Source organism: Uloborus diversus, chromosome 3 (genome assembly GCF_026930045.1).
Source record: "Uloborus diversus isolate 005 chromosome 3, Udiv.v.3.1, whole genome shotgun sequence".
Classification (NCBI taxonomy): domain Eukaryota; kingdom Metazoa; phylum Arthropoda; class Arachnida; order Araneae; family Uloboridae; genus Uloborus; species Uloborus diversus.
Genome location: NC_072733.1, coordinates 177,902,210 through 177,920,415, shown reverse-complemented (window position 1 = coordinate 177,920,415; position 18,206 = coordinate 177,902,210). Strand labels below are relative to the sequence as shown.

The window sequence follows — 18,206 nt, the reverse complement described above, 5'->3', positions numbered from 1 at the left end:
TGCTGTAATAACCAAAAAATAACAATTTTTGGACACATTAGTTTTGCTCTAAAGTGGATATATATGAGACAGAAATGTTTAAAACATATACAGAATTCTATACACAACAAAGCTAAATGACCATTCTGTTCATAAAACCATGAAATTAGCAACTCATCAGACATTTCAAATTTCTGAGGTTTTCCTTTTCGAAATCATAATCAGTATACAGCTGTTCTCAGCTCGTCAACATTGCCAGAAAATATTGTTAAAGTGTATCATCGCGATTGCAATAAATAAACCTTGCGTGTGATATACAACTGATTAGATGTACTACTTTTTGCTAAAAATATAAATGAATTTGAAATAAATACAATCAGCAAGCATGAAGAAATTTTTTTAATTCATACCAGCATCAGGCGCGATCTTTAAAAGTTGACAAAAGCATATATGTGACACATGCCATGTGTTAATGAATTAAATTCTGAAAATTTCAGAAAAATATTTAAAACCGCAGACTAGAAGTAATTTTAGAACGAACGTACATCAACGAAAAATAATTTTGCCAAACTATCGTGTTTCACAAAAGCTAATAAAACTCTCAGAAGGCGCAGACGATATTTAAAAAAAAATTAAAACTAAAGCTATTATTCTTTTTGAACATATAAAGAAACAGACGATATTTCACCTAAGAGAGATAACCTTCACTTTTTTTTCTCTTTGAGAACATAATTTTTCATTTCAAACCAGACGATAATTTGAATTGTTGAAAGGACGTCAGAGCGTTATACTCGATCAGTGATTTTAGCTATTATATAAATGAGGATAAGGAGAGATAAGTATAAATAACGTGTGAAAATTATAAAACATCTTAATAAAATAATTTTGTCTCATAAAATTTCTCAAAATTCCGGATTATTTCACAAAATTTCAGGATTTAATCCCACTTCTCAAAATTGATGGCTTTTTTTGCATACCTAATAGTAATACTGGGGTTTCTAGTACCCTTCATTGGGATTTTTTAAAAAGTTGAAATGCTAAAAACGCATTTTAGGTTATCTTTTATGACGTTAGGAGAAACGACATCGAGGATTGTCCCTAGAAAAATGTTGACATTGAGGTTTAAAAATACAATTTTAGACTATATTTTTTAAGTGTTAGAGGAGCCGGTGAGTGCTCTCCCTAGGAGAGAATCCATAGCTCTCCCTTCGAGATGAATGGTCTTAAAATGCACGTAGGCATGGGCGCCCACATTCAAAATTGTAAGGGGGGGGGGCTCAGATATTTTAACCATGGTTTAGCATGATATTTTCCCCATGAAAACCAATTTCAGGACAGATTAGAGTCATTAAAATTGGACATTTTTAATAACTTAATCATTAATGGCTGGAGAAGAAATATTTTTACATTTTTGCAAAGAAAAAAGGACTAAAAGCAAGAAAGTTCTCATTTCTAAGGCGGGGAAGGGGGGGGGGGGGCTCGACCCCCCTTCTTGCCCCCTATATGGGCGCCCTTGTACGTTGGGGTTTCAAAAAGTAAGGTAACAAGAGCGCTGACGGGTGTGCAGATTCTCTGTAAGAATAAAAATCACGCTGAAGATAATAAAGATAATCAGAGCTTTCAAGCGGTACCAGTGGTGGGGGTGGAGCTGGGTGTCTACTAACAGGACAAAATGTGGGTTAGAAATAGCTGCATTGACGGAAACATGTCTCGCCAATGAAACAAGAAGCGTGATAGTTTTTTTCGTTGGGAGATATTAGACCACCGGCTTACAGTCCTGATCTCGCACCAGGTGACTTCCATCTCTTTGGACCTTTAATGAAACAGTTGGAGGTCTGGAGGTCCGACATAGTAGGAATCATCGCCAAGAATGTGAAACCACATCAAGATGGTTTTTGCTGAACCGCAACATCTGCTCTGAACTGCTGACCTCCCCAGTGTTTCTTTTAAGGTCCAAAGAGATGGAAATCACTCTGTGCGAGGTCGGGACGGTAAGGGGTGGTCTAATACCGAATACTGGCAAAAACTGGTACCGTTTGAAAGCTCTTATCAACTTCGTCTGATTTTTAATGATAATCTGCACGCCTGTCAGAGTTCTTGTTACCTTACTATTTGAAACCCCACCCCCCTCGTAGTTTTAGGCTCTTTAGTGACTTTAGGGGAAAGGATAGATTTCGGGAGCTTTCCTCGTGATTTATAAATTATTTTGGCATTGAGACTTTAAAAACTTGACTTTAGGGAGCCAAAAATAATTCTCAAAGGAGGTCTCCTGTCGAAAAAAAGGGGACCAACTGCCTTTATAAGAATAAAAGAAAATGTTTAATGAAGAGGTAAAAAGTATAAAAAGATTTCCCTGCAAAAATTCTGTTTTGCTGACACGTAATTTATTTACGTATTTCTAAAACAATGTCTTGAATCAGTAGGAATCAACGGAAGGGAGCACCGCCCTTGACTGCAACCCAGAAGAACGGGAAGGGGGGGGGGAAGCAGGAGCCCCAGGTATGCAATATGTTGTAGAAAGGGGATACCAGCAAAATAAGTGAACGAATCAGTAATTTATATAGTGCAATGTGTGCCATACTGGCACATTTGTGCCATCAAGGATCTGTGGAAACAATGTGCCAACTCAATCAGATTCATGAGCTATTCATGTACTTCGTGTTCAATGAAATGAAGAAATATTTTAAGGCTATATTGTATATTCGGAAGCAGGACCGGTCGCACCGGTGTTACGGCAAGCGGTCGAAACTGTTGAGTCCCTAATTGAAAACGTATTGCGACTCGATCGTTTCCGAACGCTTGCGGTTGCCGAACCGGCTACGCATCGGTGCGACCGGTGCCTGTTTCCGAATGTAGCCTAGTGATACAATGTAAATTTGATGAATACCGGGCCACAATCTGACAGCACCAAAAGTTAACAGAATGGCAACGATATAGAAGTGAAGTACACGACCAATCACAGGCCAAGCATGGGCGGTTAGTCCTATCAGTGCCGTAGTCTGGGGTTCTTGCCGCGCCCTTGCGAAAGTGTATGGAATCGTATCGGTGTGTAAATTTGTAGCGTTTTAGCTTGCTGTGTTTATGTTCAAGTTAAATTAACCTTTATCATTTTGAACTTTCAATTTAGTTTGCTTCTTCATAATTTGAATTGGTCTTGAAATCTGGTAAGTTTCTCTTGTTTCCTCTTATCAAACTGCGGTATTTAATTAACTTTACTTTGCTTTTCTTAAACTTCATTTCGATACCCCGGCGTATAACGGCTTCGTTATCCTTTTAAAAGCCGCGTTTTAGAGCTGCGGAAAGCAATGCTTTTGACAAGAATACGTTATACATGGGTAAAGGTCTTAAAATGAAGTGTATATTTATCCGATTTAAATGGATGCTTTGTTGAGGTGTAAACGTTTGAAGAGCTTCTTGCACCAGTCTTTTGTTGTTGTTGCAGTGTGATACAGTGAGGTGAATTTTTCGTGTCTGTGTGCTGTTAAAAATCCCTTTTCAAACCAAGTGAGAGAGCCATGAAAGACAGTTATTAAGTGTTTTTACACATCTTATGATGAGCAACTTTTTTTTGAGATAGTTTTCTATTACAAATGTAAAGTCAGGTGGTAAATATGACCCAACACTCAAACAGAAAGCTATTAAACGTGAAAATCTAGCAGTCTTAGACCATTGTAATGTTCTCCGAAACTGTATTGACAATTGGTATCAAGTTGGCTATTTGTATACATATGTAAGGAAAGAAATACTCACAATCGTTCGTAAATGCAAGTTTTGTTTATTTTTCAGCTGTTTAAAGGGTCGATTTTTGAGTTTTGATTTCTAACTGCCTTTTGAAAATGATCAAGAATAAAATATTGTGCAGTACTTAAAAATTTTTGTCTTTCATAGTTTGAATTAAAATGAATCTTATCTCTTTTCAGTGTAATTATTTATTTTTGATAAATGAGAAACTTCCTTATTCAACTTACTAATTCACTAAACATTTTAACCAAGTTTTATTTTACATGATTTTTAGTCGTCTGCAGATCTGAAAAATTCTATTTCTCTTTAATCCTTAAATTTTCTAGCAAATTTTTTAAAATTCATTTTTGAAATTTTTGCATGTCCTTAAGTGGGTCTAAAGCTTAATTTTCTAGCAATCGCATACATATTCTTTCATTCACCTGTATTTCTTTGGATGCATTAGGTAATAGTCTTATTATTAAATACCCGGTATCTCTCTCGCATTGTACTAAATGTTAGGTACCAAATCCGATCACTGCATTATCTGGCTATCCCACATCACAAGTAAGGTATCAAGTAAAATAGTTAGGAAAGAACCTTGGACATAAAATTCCTTCTCTGACAAAAATTCTTTTATTAAAATACAGTGAATTAGCCTGTTTTTAACATACCCTAATCGCGGGTTTTTGTGTAGTTCAAATTTTTTGAGTTTTTTCCTTTAAAACAGTTAAATGTTATTCAATCTGATTTTATCCCAGTGAGCGACTTATATTTGAATCAGCCACTTTAGTGAATCAAATTCTTAAAAACAACTAAATCAGCTTAAACATTGAACTACAGTAAACTCCCGATTATCAGCTGAATAGGGTGGCACAGTAACGGCAGATATGCACTTTTGCGGGTAAACTGTATAAAAACACTAGTTGTTACTGTATGCAACAGCCAAAAAATATCGATAAAAATCGCACATATTTAGACCATAGCTAAAATAAGTATGTACAAGCTAAAAAAAGATTGCTCATTTTTGAAAGTGGATGATACATGAAAGCGAGAAAATTGTGCAGATTACATGCAACAGATTAAAACTTGATTAGGTATACCAAAAGTGTACTGGAGGAGGGGTGGAGAATTTTTTCAAGACTAATCCAGTCACTTGTTTACGCTCGTAAGTAATGTAGATTTAAAATGCAGTAAGTGGGGTAGATTAAAAATCAGTAAGTTGTGTCGATTTGAAGGAATAAGTAGGGAGGGGGAAAAAGGAAACAGGAGTATAAAAATAGATATTACACGTGTTAAAATGTGCATTTATTTACATTCGATTAATCATTGCCAAAGAAGCGGCCCACCTTGTCTAGTGGTCAGAGGAGTCCGACTGCGGATGGGGAGGTTCTGGGCTCGAATCCCGGCTCAGGCATGGATGTACTTTCTCATGAAATCAAGGGGAAAATATTATTTAGAAACTTTATTTTTAAAAAGTTTGATTAACCCTATTGCAGTTGACAAGTCCTAGAATTACATGTTGAATGGACGAGATTTCTCGTCAAGAACTGTAAGGTGGTTAAATAAATTCAAAATAAGAAAATTTTTAGTTTATTATACATCATAGTGTTTATTGCATGTTCACAATTACGAATTCATGTGACGGGGGCTTTTAGAATAACTTTCAGGCAAATAAGTGAAAATAGTCACAATTAAAAAGAGATAATCACCTCCTTAAAAAATAAATTAATATTTTTAAAGGCGACAAACACATTAACTAACATTAATTTAATTTATTAAATTCTACAAAATTAAGCATTTAATGAAAAGTGTGTTTAGATTAAAAATGTTAGTTTTGATCGTGTAAATCTGTTACATTTTGTGTTGAAGTGTATATCAGAGACTTTTTAAAATGTTATTCATAATAAGTAATTAACATTTTGTGATTTACCACAATGTACAAAAATTAGGAATTTTTGAAATTTTTTTGAAAAGTGGGTGTGGAGGGGAGAAATGGTCTAACTGACAGAAGAATTGTATCAACAAGGTCAAGTGAAGGAGTAGAGGGAAGAGTTTTTATTAGATAATCTTAGTTTCTTCATTTTTTGGAAATAGGTTAAAATTTCGAGGGGAGGATTTGTCTCGGCGGTCCCCACCCTGTCTACGGCCCTGGTTGCCTACCCTATTATAAACTGATCTCTATGGCATGTGTGTGTGAATTGGACATCACATTAAATTATGGTACTGTTGAACATGTGAAGCAGTGCATCCCAAATTGCTAGCGTGGCTGACACACGACATCATCACCAACACAGATTTTTTTTTGAAAGTGAAAGGTTGCGAAAAATCGGGAGTTTACTGCTAGATATTTAAATCAAACACACGATAAGTTTTCTGATCAAGTTCTTTAATTAAAGAACAAAAATTTTGGGAGAACAGCATATTTATAATAATACATTATGTTGGTTGACTAAGAATTAAAAAAGCTTCTCTTAAATTGTACGTAGAATTCCACGTTTAAAAAGATAGTTATTCATTTTTGCATTATTGAATCAGCCGCTTTATTCAAAACTGAACTGGAAACAAACGATTCAAATAAGTGGCAGTCACTGTATCATGTGCAGCTACATTCTTCTATTATCTAATAATATGTAAGCTAGCACAAATTAAATACAAATGTATGATCCAAGCCTGTAAGAGTAATTGTCACAAAGTTACCCCACCAGGTGGGTTGGTTTTGTGACAGGTTGAGTTTTCTATTAAAACTAATGAGGAAGAACTGACAATATAACAACACAAAGCGTTGACGTCAGGGACAGGTAAAAGTATGAAAAGTACAACCTTTCATACAAAGTACGGTAAATTTTGTGTACAAGTTAGAATTCAAGAAAACAAAAAATATTTTATACGCCATGCATTAATAAGGACAATGTTAATCCTTTCAGGTTTTGGTGTTAAATAACCTTGTGATTAACGTAACCTTTGAAATCTACACAAAGGATTTGGAAAAAAAATCTTGCTTATTTGTTTATTTGGGTTTATGCTATATACATAACTCTCATATCATATAGTATGGTATTAGGTTTTGAAGGCCCTTTTTAACCTTTTTTGGATAACTTTGCTGTAGAAACAATAAACCACCAACCTGTTTCTTCAGAGATAACTTACAAATTAAATGATACTTATATTGTAATATTTTGTTGAAAGTCAAAATTTATTTTTGTTATTAAATCATAAATTTCTTATTAACATTTAAAATATTGAGATCTACTAATATTCAGTGCAGTATTTATTTGTTTAATAAATACTGCCAGAAAATCTCATTTTAATCTGTAATTATAAAACTAAAAACGTGTTTATTACAAGGAGTGTGTGCACAGAGCTTCAGTAATGGGGGAACCACTATACAACAGAGCCTGGAGGTTAGATAACCACTGGGAAGGGGGGGGGGTAAGGGGCTTTCTTTCACCCGGACATTGTTTGAAATTGTAGTCCTAACAATATAATTTTAGATTTATATCTTTTTGAAGTAAGAAAAGATCTGAGGACTCGCTCAGAAAGTTTTCAATATTGATCGAAGAACTTAAAACAAAGTTAAAGACAATATTCAACAATGTTTGCTAGAGGTAGAGAGGACGTTCTCCTGGAAAATTTTTGGAAGTTAGCTTTTAAAATGCAGTTTTTAGAGAACTTTGGTAATGGTATTAGTTGGCGGAAAAGTTTGGACTCTCCCTTGGTATTTTTTGAAATTAAAATTCCAGAGATGCAATTGTAGATCTTTGATAATGTTTTATCAGGGAGTTTCGCTGCGCTCCTCTGGAATTTCTTTCGAAATTGAGTCTTTAAAATACAAATTTTAGACAATATTTGATATTAAGTTGAGGGGTGGTTTCGAGGATCCCCGGCAAATTTTATTGAGGTTCTTAAGACTATCATTAATGATAAAAAGGGTGTGTTTCTAAAGGGATTTAAGTGGGAGCGCAATCCTTGTAGCTTTTCGGAATCGACGTCTTACTACGTAATTGTAAGCCATATCTGATGAAGATATAGAAAGGATGGGGCTTGGAAACATAATCAGATTTTCAAAAATGTTCTAGGCTGTATTTGGTAATATAAAATGAAGGGGTAAGTTTCGGGGACTTCCCTTTCTTTGCTGTGTCCTTATTTTCATTTATTATATCATTTGTTTTAATTATTGACAAAAATATTGTAGAAAGCCCTTCCTGAGATTTTCTTTTCCAAAACTATTTGAATGCTTTGGTTTTAAATAATGAACTTTTCACTTTCTCCAGCCTGATATTTTTATTTGTTTAAAATATTTAAATTTTAGCCTGATGCAGTAAATTTTGTAATACAGGAATGGTTTTGCAACATGCGTGGTGCAACAGGAAAAGAAGGCATATATTGCCAAGATTAGTTTAAAAAAAAAAATTTAATTTAATCTCTTTGATGCTTTTTTCAAAGAAAGTTCAATAAAATAGAAGGAAATTTTTTTTTGCGTTCATGGTACATTTCCTGGATCTGCTTACTGCTTCTACACTGCAGTGGCGTACCTGTGGGGTGTAAGCAGCAGGGTTTAAACTGAGTTCTAATGTTCTTTAGCAAAACGGCTAAAGTTGGGAAAAAAGCTTTTATAGCAAAATGCTAAAATGTTGAAGGTTAATTAATAGGTCTTCACATCTTATTCACTAACTACATGTGTTTCATCTCCAGTTGAAAGCGAAATTCAAATGTGCGATTTTTAGAGAAATAAATTCACATTAGCTAATATTTTTTTAAAACTTAAAATAAAAAAATTATAATCGTACTCGGCAATGAGGGGATGCAAGTTTTATTTTTAAAACGTTAATAATGCAATAATTTGGGTGGAAACAAGATTCTTAATAAGACAAAGTATTATTGAACTTAATGATAGTTTAAACATGTCAACTAAGATTTATAAAAAGATCAAGTTCAGTATGGCCATGCTTGCTCACTTTCGGATTGGGAATCTTTTTTTCTTAAGCATAAAAGCAAAAATGCCTTGCTTCATTTTCGTAATTTAGATTGTTTTCGCATTTTGCGAAAGATGCAACCGTAGTGGAAACTCTAGTAAGCAGTGATGTTTCCATCAATTATTCTAAAGGGTATACTCCCAGTAATCCATTATGCACAATGTTTAAAGTGTTTGAGAGTATGTGGTGTATATTGAATATACTTTATGGGAACTCCCCTAAGGATGAGGGATGACTTTCCACCAGAGGATAATCCCTTTTTCTCAAAAGGGAGGTGGTATTTTAACTCTCAATAGGATAAGAAATATTTTAAAACATTATTCAAATAAGGTACAATGTATATTATAAATTAAAAGGGGAGCAAACACCTTGCAGAAATATTACAAAAGATCAACTAAACCTGAGTTAGTAAATAGACGACCTCAAAAACTTTCTCGTATACTTCTCTCTAGCCAAAAATATTAAAGATATTCTTAAATTTGATTTCAATTTCGTAAATGTTCCAAATGAGTCTCGTAAAGTCCTCCCCTAACGTTATCGAAGGTTGGCTAAAATAACATTTTTGGAGCTTCAATTTCAAAATGTTTCGAGAGAGGGTCTTGAATTTCTAGTCTCTCTAACATTATCTGAAATCTTCTAAAACTGTTTTCCAAACTATAATTTCCAAAATTACTGGGGGAGAACCCCCCGTAGCACCCTCCCGCTAAAATGATCAAAGTTAATCTACAAATGCATTTTTAGAAATTCAATTGCAAAATTTATTGCGGGAGGTAGAATATGAACCCCTCTTTCCCCAAGACCTAACATTATCGAAGATCGTCGTAAACTGCATTTTAACAACTACAATTATAAGACTTTTTCTATCATCCTTAAAATTCACTAGGCATGCTAGACTTTATAGGTGCGCCACTGAGCACCTTAAATTTTCACAAAAACGTATTTATTTTTCTTTCATGAAAAGCATGATGCTCCTTGATACTTTTACTTTTAGTGCTAAAATGTTATGAACTTCATTCGTGTAAAAAGGGGATAAAAATACATTTGAAGAGTGTCAAGATCTCCCATTCAAATTTAGAACCTGGCTTGATTACGCGAAACATAAGTTCTTCCTTGCTGCAGCACCGTTTCATGAACATTAAAAAAAAAAAAAAAACTTTGTTACATGAAATGCATATACAAGATAAAGAAATGATGACAGCTGGGTTTGTGATGTAGAAGAGAAGCTGGTTAGGAGAAGCTACTTTGCCAGTCAGCCACAGTAACCTCAGCCTCATTTCAGCCGTCGGCACATTTCACCCACAACATTATGGTGCTTAATATCGTCATGTTTTTTTGGAGCTATTGGTGGTACCCCTGGTGACCCCTGTGCACATGCTAATGATAATTACACAGTATTGATTTACAGTCACAAGTCTTCCTCTATAGGCTTACAAAATATCGTAGAATAAAATCTAGTTTTCTAGTTCGTTTTTCGATTTTATTTATAACTTCCTCATTGTGTGCTGGTGACATCGCTTGACTTCGGCAGTGCAAGAACCCATTAAACGTTCATTATACATAGTACTCCCTAAGTATGTTTTTTTAGCCTTTTCAAGGCTTTCCGGAAGCTTCTTAATTTTCCAGGAACCCTCCAAAAATTATTTCTGTGTGTTCCCTTATTTTCTGTATGCTGAAGTTTCGTTTTAATGAACACAGACCGGTCAAGTGTCAATCATATCCAGTCATTAATGTGCGCTTTATCACTCATGAGTTCTTTATTCAGTCTTTATGTTAGCATAAACAGAAAATGGTGTTGAACCTTTTTGGGCCAAGTGGAAGTAAATCAAATTTCTCATGACTTGGAAGTTTTCAAAATTCCCTTCCCTAAAAAAATCTGTTTAAACCGGGTCTTTTCCATTCTTAACATTTCTATTTTTGCCGTATATGATATTATTTTGTAAGTGATGAAGAGAAAAATAACATTCTTATAGATTTAAACATTATTAAAGATAATAACTTTAATCTAGAGACCTTGTCTGTAAGGATCAGGTAGGTTGTGATTGTTGACATTTTTAATTTTCTTTATTTTGGCATATGTTGTTCCTTATTATGAGTGTAATGTAAATCCAAAATATGAGCTTTGTCTGACTTGCTGTTTTTGGGAAATTCATTTTTTAAATTTAGGGGGCATGGCCATTTTTGCATGTTTTTCAAATTTGCAGATTTTAAAGTTCTTGTTGCTTCAAGTGCTCCTATAATGACATGAATTTTTAAATTCCATACTATTATGTGGTCATGTTAGATACTATTACAGCTGTCAAATCGGTGTCACTACGAGGGGCGACGCCCACAAAGTCCGTTTAAAAATGACCGAAAATGACATTTTTTACTATATTGAAGGCCAATTTTCTCAAAGCGCCTTCATGATGATACCAACGTTTTTACATCAATTTCTAGCTACACTTGCATTCATCAAAAATATGTAATAAAATTGGTGCCACTATTAGGTTGCCAGAAGGTATTGGAACTTTTATTTGATAAGTATCACAAAAACATAAATGTTTAAAATCTAACTACCACTCTCGCCCTCATAGCAGAGATCTGAAACTAATTCAGTTTGATAACCAAATTGTTTGTCTAACATTTGCACTAAAAAAATAGGTGTCACTTCTATTACTTTTGGAAATATAATCATTCTAAGTTAGTATGTTATGGCGGTATTTAAAACTTTTCATATTCAAATGGATTTTTTCACCGTTTGTTTTAAATTTTATTATAAAATTACAGTAGTGCTACCTAAAATACTGTCCTTCTAATACTTTTTGTAAAAAAGCTATTTAAAAAGTACTAGAAACACAATAAATCTATATAGGTACAGATGAAGGTATTGTGTAGTGTATAAAATAGTCATACTAATATTCATATTTTTTCAATCATACTAATTTTTTGTCTGTTATTTATATTAAAAATGCAACTATGTATTTTATTAAATAAACATAATGTATTGCATAGTTATGAACATAAGGTATTATATAGCGAGTATTCTGAATCTGAAACATAATTTGAGGATGACGTAGACTAAAACCAAGAAACTATAAAAAATCAAATCAACTAGTTTCAGAAAGACTGTCATCTTTTATTGAAAGCTGGTAATTTTGTAGCACTAAAGCTTGGAAAAAAGAGTTATCCCGTAGAAATAGAGTAGAAGTTGACCATTTGCTAATTTAACTAACCCCCTTATAGTAGAGATCTGAAACTAATTAAATTTGATAACCAACATGTTTGTCTAACATTTGCACTAATAAAATTGGTGTCACTCCTACTACTTTTAGAAGTATCATCATTGTATTGTATCATTAGTATGTTGTGGTTTTTTTTTCATTTATTATTATTTTTTAATTTTTATTTTGTTTGTTTATTTTTCTAATTTAATCTTTTAACACCAGATATTTTTTGGCCATATTTATTTTTAATTTATTACAAAGATGCGTAACTTTTAACATTCAATTCATTTGATTTCAATCAGGTTAATATTTTTTTCAAAAATGCGTTTCACAGGTAAAAGAAAAGAAATTACAAGCAGAAACATATTTCATTCCGTCTATTTCAAAATCCCTATTTGAGTAGGTTGGAGTAAAGGCAATAACAATAGCCTGACTAGCTCCTGCCACTCAGAAAAGAACTTAATTTAGGTCCGGTTTACAACATAAGATAGTAATAACAAAAATAAATGCTTAATCGTACAATGAACGCATAACCACAACACAAGTAGTAATGCAAAAAAGTGTCAAATTTTATAACAAAATCAATGTATACTATTACAAATATGTTACTTTATCCTAAATTAACTGCAGTAGAGTTGAGTATAATATTTTTTTAGCCTTTTCTTGAACGAATTTCGACTATTCATGGTTTTTAAACAGTTGGAAGGAGTTTAACAATCTTGCTCCGTAAGAGTTAATGCCATTAGACGATTGATTTGTTTATGCATTAATAGGTATAGTATTTTCACGGTTTGAAACATAAACAGCTTCGGACAGTAAGAGCGTCTTTATCTTGAATAGAAAATGCTCGTTTTTATCTAAGTACATACAGGTGGATCTATTGTGCATAATATGTTTAGATTCCATGGCTGAGTGAAAAATTGATTCTACCTAGTTGTCTTCACATCTACCATAGTTTTCTATAAGCTGTTGCATTTTGAAAGTTTCGAATATACCGTAAGAAATCTGTCTTAAAACTACAAAACAAAACTTGGCTAAAGCAATCAAGGAAAGAAAAAAAAAGTTGAAAATCATACAGAAAAATACGTTCTTCAAGCTTGTACAAATTATTTTATTGAAACCAAAAAATAGATTATATGTATTTTACTTTGCCAATTGCTAAATTTTATTCATTCCAACATAAATTGTGCATGAATTTGCTACAGTTAAGAACACCTTCAGAGCAAAAATATAGCAATGTGAGAAAAATCGCTATGAATACTAAATCTGTTTTTTTTTTTTTTGAATAGCACCATTTTAGTTTGCGGAAGAAGTTTCCTCATAACTTAGAAAACATTAGTATGCAAATAGATTGGCGAATTTGTCGTGTTGCTCACTTTGTTTGCTGTTTTGATAGCGAATTTTCAGCAGAAAGAGCAAATTCTGAATTGTTCCAGTTTAACATGATTTAACAAAATTGTTGCTGCTTTAGACACCAAAATTATTGTTGAAATAAAAAATATTTTTGCAGATTAATTTTCACCAATAATATAAATATCACAGGTCAATGAACTCATAATTTTTTCCATTATGATTTTATTGATATTAATAAGTCTCATTTTTCCCTCTTTTACGATGGGCCACAAGAATGTTTTTTTTTCTTTGTGATATCTAAAAAAAAATTATGTAGAACAATGTCCTTAGCTTTTATGACGTAATTTGGGTTTTACGCCATTCTTTTATCTATGGTAGTAAAATTTATATTTCCCCTCTAATTTTGTTTTGTTGTGTCCTATATTTTGTTTATTACTGTGATCCTTTATCTGTAGATAAATGGTTTAACTTAGTTAAATTTTTATCTTTTACTTTGCAACTGTTGCGTAGTTTAATGTGAAAATACATAAGTTCTGAGATAAACATAAGAATGCATGTCTTTAATGTAGAGAATCTTTTTATTCTCCTATGTTTAGACTTGTGTACAAACAGTAGAATTTTCCTCATTTCATTCTTGTTACAAAAGCATTAATCATAGAATAATTATTAGAATTTTAATAATTATAGAATAAGCACAAGATCTATCAAGCTAAAAATGTTATCACTGCCTCTCAATAAACAGCCCACCCCTTTTTTTTCAGAACATCTATATATTTCAATACAGTATTCGGAAATATTATGATATTTTCGAAACTAGCGAAAATATTTTTATTATCATTTTTGCCATTTTAAGCTCCTTTTGAACAGTTTTAGACCATTTTTTAAAAGTATATATTAGTTTTTTACATAAAGAACTGAAGTTAACTGTATTTTTTAAAAGCTGCATAATTCAACATAAAATACTGTTACAATGTACAAAATCAATGGGAGAGAGAGACTTAAAAATAAAACAGTACTGTACGTACAATGTGTAGTAATAACGAAGCACTGCACTGTCAGAGTCAGGGTTGGCAAGTTTCTGCCAAGGCAGTTAAAACCACTGGTAGAAACCGGTTAAAACTGGCATGGCAAAAACCACTTTCTGTCACATTTGCGGCAGAAACTAGCAAAAACTCGCAAAATGAAAAAAAAAAATTAAATTATTGTCATGCAATAGGAATGGAAAAAATAATTATTAACCAAAGCACAATTTAATTATGTTACCACAATGTTACCACAATTTAAAATCAAATGTTACATTGTTTGGACCCTGCAGTTTCTTAGGAAAGGTGGTTTCTAAAAATCTAAACAGTTTCTCAATCTAATATGTACAAATGAGAAACTTCAGAATATTCCTGTGACAGAAGAGCTAGCAGGCAATGCATGAAGGAACAAGCAATGTTCGTGAAACTTTCATCTATTGTATATTTTTAAAACTGGTTCACCATGTAGTAACTGGGCTAGTGGGAGAAATTCGACTGGGAAAAATAAGTTTCGATAAATAGGGCCAATTTGTTTTGCAAAGCTGTGACATTAGGTACAAAATCTATGTTAATATTGGCAAGTAAAATTCTGGCACTTTCTTCTTGATGCACATGATAGTCTCGATCACAAACAATTTAGATGAAGCATATAAGTGAGCAAATTAAAATCAGAAATTCCTTTTAATTTTGTATGTCTCTCCTCTTTCCTGAGCACCTATATGATTTTTCGTCCTTTGTTAGATTAATCCAAACATTACGAGCATCTGCAATTGAAAAGTTCCCTTCTGGAACTAAATAATGGGCACTAGCATAGGATTTTATTTTTTTAAATGATGAAATGAAGTTGAATTTTTTAGTTTACTTAAACGAATATCATTTAGTAATCACTTAAGTAATTAAAGATGCTTTTAAGTTTTTGCCAGTTTCTGCCGGCAGAAAACCTACCCTGGTAAGAGTACACTTTACAGTAGATACAATAAGTAACATTTATAATTCAAAAATTGAAGATGACGATTAATGCTGCGCAATCTGAATATAGAAACGACAAAATATCTGCGAATATATTTTTAAATACAGTAGCTTTACATTCACTTTTATAACATTTACATCTATGGTAACACCCCTCTTTCGGGTTTCTATAATCTACAATACAAGAGAGGATTCCAATTTCATATTGTTTGCATTTTGCTTAAACACTACTCTGCAAGCTTCATATTAAGACTAAGGTCTGGACTTATACGGATTACCTTCTCTTGACTGTCGAGCTACCTTCAATCCACACCTTTCATATTCAGAATAAATAAATGGAAAATGAGGAGTGATGATATATACACGCTAATAAAGCTATGTTTATTGTGCAGTGTGTGGGAACTTGCGCAAGTCAGTGATGCTGAAAGGATGAATGTACATTCACGACGTCAATGTTTAGTAGTCAATTACAAAGCCAAAACTTAACATCACGATTCCTTTCCAAATATTTTCGTGTTGAGAGCGAGAAATTTACTTTAGCTCTAAAATTCGTTGCTCCTGAAAAACTCGCGTTATAGCCGTTTCGCGTAAGTTGGATCGCGTTGTACCAGGAGTAGACTGTATAATGGAGTTAATTTAGCAATAGCTATTGTTGAATGTAATCGCTTTCTCCATTGGTTTAAAAGAAAGAACTGTGCTTATATCTTATTGGAAGAGACATTTGCAGCTTTCCACGGAGTTCGCAAAATCTTTTCTTTAATCCACCATCGGACTTTGGAGAAAGCTTATTGCTATTTGAGAAACATCATTGGATACTGAAAATCTGCCCTCTATTCTATTTAAAGAGCCACAGTCTTGTTTATCGGGCTTCACTACTTTTCTCTATGTCTTGCTGTATGTGTGTCCCCATGTTTTGTATTAAACGTATTTGTTTATGTTTAGCTGTCTGAATCTCTGCTTTACACAACCTTTCAACAGCTATTTTACTCAGTTTTCTTCTGTTAGCTACTTTTACAGTTATATGGTTTAGAAATAAATGTGCATTAATCTGTGCACAGTCATAAGACATTTTCCTTTTTTCTAAGCAACGTTTAACATTTAATTAGGCACTTTTAATAATTAAAACTGTTACATTACTAATAATTTTATGACTAAAATACAAGTAAAAAAGAAATTTTATTACTTTGTCATATTAATCATGCATTAATACATCATAAAAATATTATAGTATACAGTAGTATATGTAGTACATAACTATTTGGGGATTTTTAATAATAAAATAACAATATTAGTGATTAATATGCTTTTTATATTGAAAATACCGTAGTTGAAGAAATAAATATCGAAAATATCATGATATTTTCAAAATAAATATCTGATATTTATCATATATATCAACTGATATATATCGGCGAACCCTGTTTCAATATGAGTCTAAATTCGTATAAAAATATTTCTGGGAACATGAATTGTTTTGCTGATGATGTCAAAGTTATTGGGGACTGTAGAAAATGAAGAACAAGCAAATCAGCTGCAAGAGGATCTAGATCATATTATGGAGTGGGCTGATAAATGGGGTATGGCTGTTAATGTTGGGAAATGTCAAGTGCTACATTTAGGGCATGGAAATAAGTTTACAAGTTATTATTTGCAAGGTTCAGTCATTAGTCAGGCAGACAGTTACTGATCTGGGGGTCTTAATAAGTCAGGATTTAAAGTTTAGCCAACAGTGCAACATTGCTAGCAACAAAGCCAATAAGATGCTTGGGTTTATCAATAGATCTATTTCAAACAAATCTAAAGAAGGTCTTCTGCCCTTATATAGAAGTTTGGTAAGACCCCATTTGGAGTATGCTGTTCAGTTTTGGTCTCCTTATCGTCTCCTTATCTTAAGAAAGAAATTAATGTATTGGAAAGGGTTCAAAGGCGGGCTACAAGGCTAATAAGTGGACTTTCCCACTTAGATTATGATTCCAGGCTTAGAAGACTTAAAATGTACAGTCTTGAGCAAAGAAGAGACCGAGGGGACATGGTTCAGCTGTTTAAATTTATTAAAATGAAAGATGTTACGGGGCTGAAGTTTAGCACTGAAAACAGGACAAGGGGTCATTGTTTTAAGCTATTTAAATCTCAGGCTAACATGGATATTAGGAAAAATTATTATTTTAGCAGGGTAGTGGAACCTTGGAACAGCTTACCGGAAGAGGTGGTAATGAGCAAGGGAGTAGACAGTTTTAAGAGGGCCATTGATCTTCACTGGGGATTGTAAATTGACTAGGACCAGTCTAGCTGGGCCCAGAGCCGGTTGCTGGTCGTCACTTTTGTATTTGTAAATTTAGATTTCAAATTAGAAATAAACTTGACGTGTGAGATCCCCTTCCTCTTGAAATACATAATTTAATGAAATTTTGAAATTACAGCGTAATTATTTTAAATGAGAAAGAATTCAGATGTACGAATTTATAAGAAAAAAAAAACAAACACATTAATAGCACATCAGAATCTAGCAGCATTCAACACATTTGGTACATCAGCATATTTTTCAACTGACCCCCACCCCAAAAGACGGGCCTGATCTCGGATTGTATCTAGAAACTTATTCTATATGTTTCAGTCTCTGCGCTCTGAAACTATGTGGGAAAAGAACATGTATTTTTTTATTGCAATTTGCATCGCATTCCGTTGCTACACTTTATTACAACCGGCGCAAAGGCAACCATTTTTCAGTTTTCAGCGATATGCAGGGACATGCACAAATTTTGGACCCTGTCACAAGCCCAGTAGCAGAAACTTTCATCCAGTCTGCGACACCATTTTGGACAGTTGAAAATAATCTGCAGCATTATTATCAGTTTTATTTTGAGTTTTCATAAAATACACAAGTAAAGGTCAAGACTCAAAAATTTTCCAACTGGCCAGTGGCCGTTAGACCTGAAAAACATAGTGGCCACCACTGTCGCCGAGTTTTAAAGTACAGTAGAACC

At 33.2% G+C, this 18,206-nt stretch overlaps 1 protein-coding gene across 6 annotated transcripts in view; it reads left to right on the top strand.

The window, feature by feature from the left end:
• The first annotated feature begins 2,920 nt into the window (after positions 1-2,920).
• Positions 2,921-18,206, top strand: part of LOC129219305 (protein hu-li tai shao-like) — a 106,497-nt gene continuing 91,211 nt past the window's right edge. For 3 of the 6 annotated variants that reach the window (XM_054853649.1, XM_054853653.1, XM_054853651.1), the window contains exon 1: positions 2,977-3,143. The gene's annotated coding sequence lies outside the window, so the exon portion shown is untranslated. Of the gene's footprint in view, positions 3,144-18,206 lie in introns of all 6 variants that reach the window. The other 3 variants (XM_054853648.1, XM_054853650.1, XM_054853652.1) reach the window with 3 other exon arrangements.